We start from the raw sequence: 8574 nt of genomic DNA on the forward strand, positions 1-8574 counted from the left end.
CACATGATAACAAGTCTTCCTACCTATCAAAATTAATAGCTTACATATAATGAAACAAATTTTCTGACAATCCTTGTGCCTCATCTTACATCCTCTGTGATTCCTACAAGTCATAACTCAACACACTTCTTTCATGAAGTGTAATCACTGTTACCGGTACATCTACTTTGGTAGAATTACTGTATGATACATGAATAAACTTAAAACCCAGTTTAGGTCTGCTTACTTGATGATACCAGTTTCTTTCTCTAACCAAAATGTCTCAGCAAGAGCATCTCGAACAAGTAAACCTTGATAGCAAGTGTCTTTGATCTTCTCACATTCCCTCATTTGAAGCAGTTCCCTTACCTTCGCCCTACTGCGTCTCTGATTGGTGACCGGGTCAATTGTCAAGTCCAATTTTCTTGGCAATGTTTTTTGTATTTAAGGCGAATGGCTGGCCCCCCGGTAGGGTGAGTGCAATGGCCGCCAGACATAACGACGAATCCGTCAAACACAACGGTTCACCTCAAACGGGGGTGCACCAACACGCGAACTTCGCCGGGGAATCGAACCCCGCCCCTACCAACAATTAACAAAAGACAAACAGACAAAACGAAGAATTGCATCTAGGAGATGCCTCGCCTGACTTACACTCCTAAATGACAATTCGACAAAACGACAAAAAAGACTCAAAAACACCTAGACAAACCAAAACGAGCACGACCCAGCACAAGGGTGAAGAGTGACCAATAAAAGGCCACCCGTCAACAGACTCACCCAACGCCAAGACGTTGGTTCATCCCAGAAAAACGGCCAGGGCACGCAAACACAACACAAAACCAGAACTTAAATATGAACAACCAGAGCATCATTTTGAAACGAAGCCACCACACCACGAGCACCCCACTGACGGACAAAATAAGGACGACGGCGGTCAGACCGGAAACGACGGAAAAACAAAGGGAGATTAAACCGAACCCGAGACTTCACACGCTCCATAACATCAACAACCGAGGGACGAACACCCCTAAAACGAAAATCATTCCGAGCCCCCCAAATACAAAACTTGCAGACATTCAACATTCAAAAACCCGAGGAACCACAGGCAACTCATCAGCCGAGAAACCAAAACGCGCATGACGAACCAAGATAGAAGGACAAAGAGGAGAAGCCAAGAACATAAGTGATTGAAGCCACGACAGAACACTGACAGCCAGAGGACAGTGAAAGAACAAATGAGAAAGAGACTCGACACGAGCAGAACAAAAACAAGCAGTAGAAAGAGCATAACCAAAACCAGCAAGCCTCTCGGCCGTGTAAAGGGCCTCATGTGAGACTTTCCAACATAAATCAATAACAGGACGATCCAAATCAAAAAAGAAAAGCTGACGCAAAGTAGAAGACCAATAAAGAGAACCAAACAAAGGAAAGAACTTCTCCTCACAATGAGGAGAGACAGCATTCACTGGAAAACTTGAACCATTTACAGACTTCAAAAAAGTTGGTAATATCTCTGTTAAATGTTCACATTTAAGCAGACTTCGTAGACATAGTAGAAACAGGACAAAAGTCAATACCCGAACCAATACCCAAAGAAGACGCCGTAAGGGATCCTTTACACGCCCGCCAAGCAGTCAACAGAGAACGATAAAACGGAGGCAGAGAATCCGGAGAAAAACAAAGCGGAGCAGAAAAAACAAGATGCGGAGGAGCGGCAAGCCGGGAAGAAAACCAAAAAACCACGAAAGAGACCCAAGAAGACGGAGAAGAAACAAAACGACGAACCCACTGAACATGAAGAGCCATAACCTTACACTGAAAATCCACGACAGAAAACCCACCCAAACAAGAAGGCTGAACCACAACACGACGAGCGACCAAATCCCGCTTACCGCTCCAGAAACATTTAAAAATTAACGTATTTAATTCAACACTGACCCACCGGGGAACATGGATAAGAGAGACTACGTACCACACACGGGAAAGGGCCAAGGCATTGATAACAAGTGCCTTGCCCTAATAAGATAACGATCGCTGACGCCAAGAGTTCAAAGCATTTTCCACCGCGGTGATACGCGGCCTCCAATTGTCCTCCTCCAGATTGCCCGGACCCAGAACAACCCCCAACACCTTCACCGACGACCAAGTAATGTTAACCGGTGAGTCAGTGCGCCCACTCCAACCACCCAAACACAAACCTTCGCATTTACCATAATTTAATTTAGCCCCAGACTCCTTCTCGTACAAAGAATAAACATCAAAGACAGCCAAAATACCAGGAACAGAAGAAACAACCAGCGTAGTGTCATCAGCATAGGCAGAAACAACAGGCAAAGAAGACGAAGAACCAGGAAGAGACAAACCAGAAATTAAACCACTAGAACGAATATTACAGGCAAGTACTTCGGCAACTAAAACATAAGGGAGGGGGGACAGGGGACATCCCTGCCTCACCTCACGAGATAACTTAAAAGAATTTGAAATATAACCATTAACATTAACACAACTACTCACATTATTATAAAATAAATTAACCCACCCAACAAACGACAGCCCAAAACCCATGGCATATAAGGTAGAACGAAGGAACGTCCAATCAACCCTGTCGAATGCCTTTTCTTGATCAAGAGAAAGAAGAGCAGCAGGAGCACCAGAAGAAGAGCAAAAATCAACAACATCACGAAGAAAAGCAACATTTTCACCAATAAAACGGCCAGGAACACCACAAGACTGATCTTTATCAACGACCAAATGAATAACCTTAAGAAGACGAGCAGCAATAGAACGAGAATCAATTTTGTAATCGACATTCAACAGGGAGATTGGACGCCAGTTTTTGGGATCAAGACGATCCCCTTTCTTAAATGATAAAGTAATGATACCCCGGCGCTGAGAGCGATACAACGAACCCAACCCAAACGCAGAATTCAAAACACAAACTAAATCAAAACCCAAAACATGGCAAAATTTTAAATAGAATTCCATGAGAAGGCCATCACAACCAGGAGCTTTACCACGGGCCATGCCCTGAAGAGCCGCAAAACACTCCTCCTGGCTGAGAAGACTATCGCACACCTCACTATCATCAAAAGGAAGAACCCGGCGAAGAAATGTTAGAAAGAAGCTCAGCACGAGCATTGGAGTCACAAGGAACAGCAGAGAAAAGATCCGAATAGAAAGAACGAAAAACATCACACAACCCATCCTTATCCGTAACCAAAGTACCATCACTAGCTCTCAGCGCCGAGATATTACGGTCAGTGCCGTTTTTCTTTTCGAGCCGGAAGAAGTAAACAGAGGAGGACTCACCCTCCTCCACCCGCCTCGCCCGGGCACGAACTTGAGCACCACGAGCAACCTTAACATCCATAGCACGAAGACGAGACAGAGTAGAAAGGTACACAGGAAGGAAATAAAGACGACCAGAATCAATATGACTTTTAAGATGAGCAGCAAGACTAGACAAAATATTACGTTCAACTACTTTACATTTACCACGATTTTTACAATAATTAATACTTATACGCTTAATATGGGATTTGCCGCTGTCCCACCACCTAGTAAGGGAAGGAAAAGAGACTGACGAGACTGCCAATAAGACCAAAAAGTTGAGATGAGGTCGATATACTCGGCCTCATCCAGAACAGAAAGATTGAGCCTCCACAACCCCGGACCCGGAGGAACGGAGCTGGGGAGAGCCCATGAGAAAGAAATAGCACAATGATCAGAAAAAGGACATGGTAGAATGTCTACAGAAGACACATGAGGCACCCAAGCATACGGACAACCGATGAGGTCAATGCGCGATGCAAGGGCCCCATCGGGCCGGAACCAGGTAAAAGCAGAATCATTTGGGTGCCTTTCACGCCAAATATCCACCACACAACAATCCGAAAACAACGCTGACAACAAAGCAGAACTTTCACGAGAAACATCAAAAGGACAAGACCCACGGCGATCCCGAACACGGTCCAGGACCGTGTTGAAATCACCGCACAAAAGAGTAGGAACAGCAGGATCGATAGAGTCAACACAACGAACCAAAAAAGCGTCACGATCAGGATTACGGTTAGGAGCATAAATAGAAGCAAGCCGAAAAACAGAACCACGAAGAGAAAACTCAACCAAAACAAAACGACCATCAAACTCGCAAACAACAGACTTACACTCCAAAACCGAACGATACAAAACAACCACGCCACGAGAATGATTTGTACCAAAAGAACCAGCACACAAATAACCAAACCGAGAAAACCAAGAAAGAAGATCATCATTAGAGACTGCGTGGGTCTCCTGTAGACAAACTACCGAAGGAGAGAGATGGGACAACCACTGGAGAAATCCAAGACGCTTGTCACCATCCCTCAACCCATTAACGTTAACAGAAATTACAGTGAGAGCCATAATATAACAAAAAAGTAGTGACAAACCCATGACAAAAAAACTAAAAGGTGGCGAGACAACGGTAAAATTAACGGCGCCTAGCAGGGCTAGGCGAAAAAGCACGACGACGAGACCTATGAGGATCCGGGCTTAGAAAAGGCCTCTCGTCCCCGGAACGGGACCGAGAACGAGAGGACGGACGGAGAGCCATCCCCGAGCCAGAACTACGAGAACTCACCCGGGGAGGAAGAGGAACGGCAAACGGAGGCGAGGGCTGGGCAGAGTCCCCAACCCGCCCTGAAACAACAAGATCATCCGTGGATGACGGAAGAGTTGCCTTTAGCTTCTGAACCAAACTTGCCGTCTCTTCCCTTGACACAAGAGGGGGATGCAACCCCCCCGAACCACTACGCCCAACTTTGACCGGAATTTTAGACCTAACAGGTCTAGAGTCCACCAAAGAGGCCGGAGCATCATCACCCGAGTCCACCCCATCTTCTGAAACACCCGATGATGATTCAACGGATAATACAGACCCCGAAAGGGGAGAAAAAGAAGGGGAGGAATCCAACACCTCCTCCTGAGGCACACCCACCTGACCGGTGGAGGCCCCCAAAACACTGACAGAACCCGGGCTAGGAGAGGGATCCAGAACCCTCTCCGACCCACTGCCCAGCAACGGCTGGCTCACCATCTCATCCAGCTCATTGTCTCTATCGTCCACACACATGGACTCAGAGCCCAACACAGAACCAGAACACTGCGAAAAAGACGCAGAGCCCACCCCCTCCCCAGACGCAACACCCACCCCCGGGGCCGGAGCCACCAGGGAGGAAGGATCAGGGACAACCGAGCCCACTGCAGGCTCAACAACACTAGACACAACTGGCGCGGCAACATTACCAGCCGCAGCCCCACCATTCACATCATTATCATTATCATTATCGTTCCCGCCATCAACAATATCATCATCACTATCCGCGTCCGTCTCTGGTCTTCCTGGAACAAACCACACAGGCTTTGGGCAATGCCGAACGAAATCCCAGCCTCATGACAACGTTTACATTTACCCTTGAGCGGGCAGTCAGCTGCTTTGTGGTTATCATTACAAATATCACAAACCAATGGTTGACCTTTGTACCACACACGGCAGTTTATACCGTCAATAATAATATTACGCGGAATATCATGTTTGCACACTATGCGCACTAGACGGGTACCTGTATGAACCCCAGGTACGTTCGACCACTGCTGGTGACGGACTTCCTTTACATCACCAAAAAACTTTAAGGCCTCTTTAACACGGTCGTTGCCCCCTTCGAAAGGAAACAAGTATACCATCACAAAAGTGATAGGGGTCGAAACCACCACGTTACAACGACCTTCCCCAAAAGAGATGAACCCGGCCTCCTCATAGGTCTTTTTATGAGTTGGGTCTATGAAAGATATGCGGATTATCCCCCCTGGGCAGACGTGGATTGAATCCACCAGGCCACCCAGGGACTTAGCAATGATGCCGGCAACCCCGGCATGGGAGGTCCCAGCCGGGAAGCCGGACTTTACGATAATAGTGCGCGTGTTGCGCGGAACCATTATGGAAATATATTTTAAAGTCAACTACAAATACCAGTATAATATTTTAAACTTAAGTTAAGATTAAACCTTAAGCAGCTGCTAAAGGACTAAGATTAATAAATAATTATTTTCAGCTTTATATAACACTACTTCTCAAAATGTAACCTCAGTGAAATAGTAAGATATAATATGATACTACAACTATGGATAAATTAACACTCAAGTCACACTAAATAGTTTCCCGCTCAAGGAGCAACTAAGCAAATATTTTATTAATAATGTCTCACAAGAAACAAATGACCAAGTAACAACCTCTTGGACAAAAAGCACAAAGGGAAGCCAAGCAAATACTAAATAACCGAAAATATTATAACACCCTTAATAAATGGAAAACAAACAAAAAACCCCCAAGAAATTTCCTAAAGAGCCACCAAGAAACCAAACAACACACCAAAAAAGTAGAAACCACGCTAAAAACCAAAAAGGGCACTTCAGTGATAGACTAAATGAAGTGCCAAAAAACGCGGGCTCAAAGAGCCCTGGAAGCGAGAAAAATGAAAACAAAAAGACTCGGCTTACCCCGGGTTACCGCAGAACGCGGAGCATTAGTCCCCGGGAGGGTCACCGAAAAAAAGAAGGAAGAAAACCAATAAAGACAAGCACAACAAAAACCTTACCACACTCCAAAAAATGAATGAAAGAAAACCACACTCCAAAATGAAAAACGAAAGCCCAGGCCACACTCCAAATGGAACGTCTCCCAGCAAGAATGAAGGCTTACTATGCAGGGTTTGACTTTTTACAGCCAAACCCGCGTTCAGGTAAGTGAAGTACTAAACATGCAAGGGCTGCTATTTTGAGTTCACTTGTGCTACTTTCACATTTCCTCAGCAGTATGCGCCATCTACCTTTGAGTTGCCCAAAGGCCCCTTCAGTGACCATCCTTGCCCGACTCAGTCTGTAATTAAAGTTGTACTGTTTTGGTGTTGGGACTGCATTTGTGTATGGCTTCATAAGCCAAGAGGATAAAGAAAAAGCAGAATATCCAAGTGCAACTGGAGGTACTTGTACTCCATTGACATCCTTACTTATCTGAGGAATAAAGGTGCCTTCTTTTATATCAGAGTACAGCTTTGTTGATTGAAATATTACAGCGTCATGAGAATTGCCTGGAAAACCACAAGTTCCCCAAACAAATGTAAAGTTGGAGTCCACCATTGCCATTAACACTATTGAATAGAAGTTTTTGAACTTGTAGTATTCCTTACAAGAAAAATTCCCAGGCGGGCATTTGATAGGTAAATGGCATCCATCAACTGCAGCCCAACAACAACAAAATTGCCACTGTTCCTCCATATCAACTATCTTCTCCTTAATTTGTTCCTCACTCTTTGGCAGTTGCTGGCCAACACATTCGTCCCACAAGTTGTCCACAATTGCTCGTGTGACTTCATTGACAATCGCACACACGGTTGACACCCCCAGTCCTGTCATTTCCGCTATCGTATAATAGTAATCTCCCCTTGAAAAACGATACAGAGCAATGGCCAACCTGAATTCTGGGGATATCGGCTCTTCGGTCACAGTATCTCTATCTAGAACATGTCTGATTCGTTGCAGTATAAACTGGAATGTTGCACGTGAGATCCTAAACGTTTTCTTGAATCGTTCATCGGAATACGTGCTCCAAACTAGGTTAAACCATCCCATATTTCTCGGGAGCCACCTAAACGAACGATTGTTGACTGGTGTTGCACTTTTTCGTGAGGCCGATAACACATATATTCATCATAAATTGCCTTCTTGTGATGACAACATGCGCATGCAAGAAACCTCGTAGCATTTTTCTCCGTTTCCTCCCCTCCCGGATGGCACGAAAAATAAAAGCTCTTCGTCGCAAATCACCTCGCAAATCACAACCTTCTGGAACCTCCGCCATGTTTGTTTGGGTATTTAACAACTGACTGACCGCTGGCTATTGTAGAGCTCGTAAATTAACTACGACGAATTAAGTTCGACGTCTGAATCAACCGTCGAACCTAATCATTTGGGTCGACCCAAACAGTTATTAAGTTCGGCTCATGAAAAGTTCGACGTTTGAACCGGGCCTTATTAGTTAATCATTAAAACTCTCTTTAATTTTGCAATGCATGTCTGATCGACCAGTTGCTAATACTTCAAAATGATCCCACTTAATTCTATGGTTGGTTAAGAAAACATGATAAGCAATTGCAGATTCGTGACAATTTGTAGTTAGGGCTTTAAAATGTTCTGTTTTTCTGTCACGTAATCGGCGTTTCGTTTTCCCTATGTAGAAATCATTGCAATCCCAGCAGTTTGCTGTGTACACTACTTTTGACCTGAAGGAAGGAGCTAGTTTAGCTTTGTAAGGGAAAAAAGACTATAAGTTATGCATTTCAAGCAAATGTTTGTAACCGCTGTTTGCGTTTTATTCCTATTGAAACTAAAATGGCCCAAGTCAAAGAATTTTTATGAGACCATCCATGAGCGGTATGGCCATGACACGATGAAAACGGTACGAAGATATGAAAAAGATATCTCCCGGTATAACAAAGTGGCACTCGACATTACTTTCCTACAGAAATGCAGACTATTCCACATTTATCCAAAGTT

The 8574-nt window shown here is 44.7% G+C and overlaps 1 pseudogene; it reads right to left on the bottom strand.

The window, feature by feature from the left end:
* Nucleotides 1–204: 204 nt before the first annotated feature.
* LOC138042636 (uncharacterized) lies at nt 205–7879 on the bottom strand (annotated as a pseudogene).
* Nucleotides 7880–8574: the final 695 nt, after the last annotated feature.

Source organism: Montipora capricornis, chromosome 3 (assembly GCF_036669925.1).
Source record: "Montipora capricornis isolate CH-2021 chromosome 3, ASM3666992v2, whole genome shotgun sequence".
Taxonomy (NCBI): Eukaryota; Metazoa; Cnidaria; class Anthozoa; order Scleractinia; family Acroporidae; genus Montipora; species Montipora capricornis.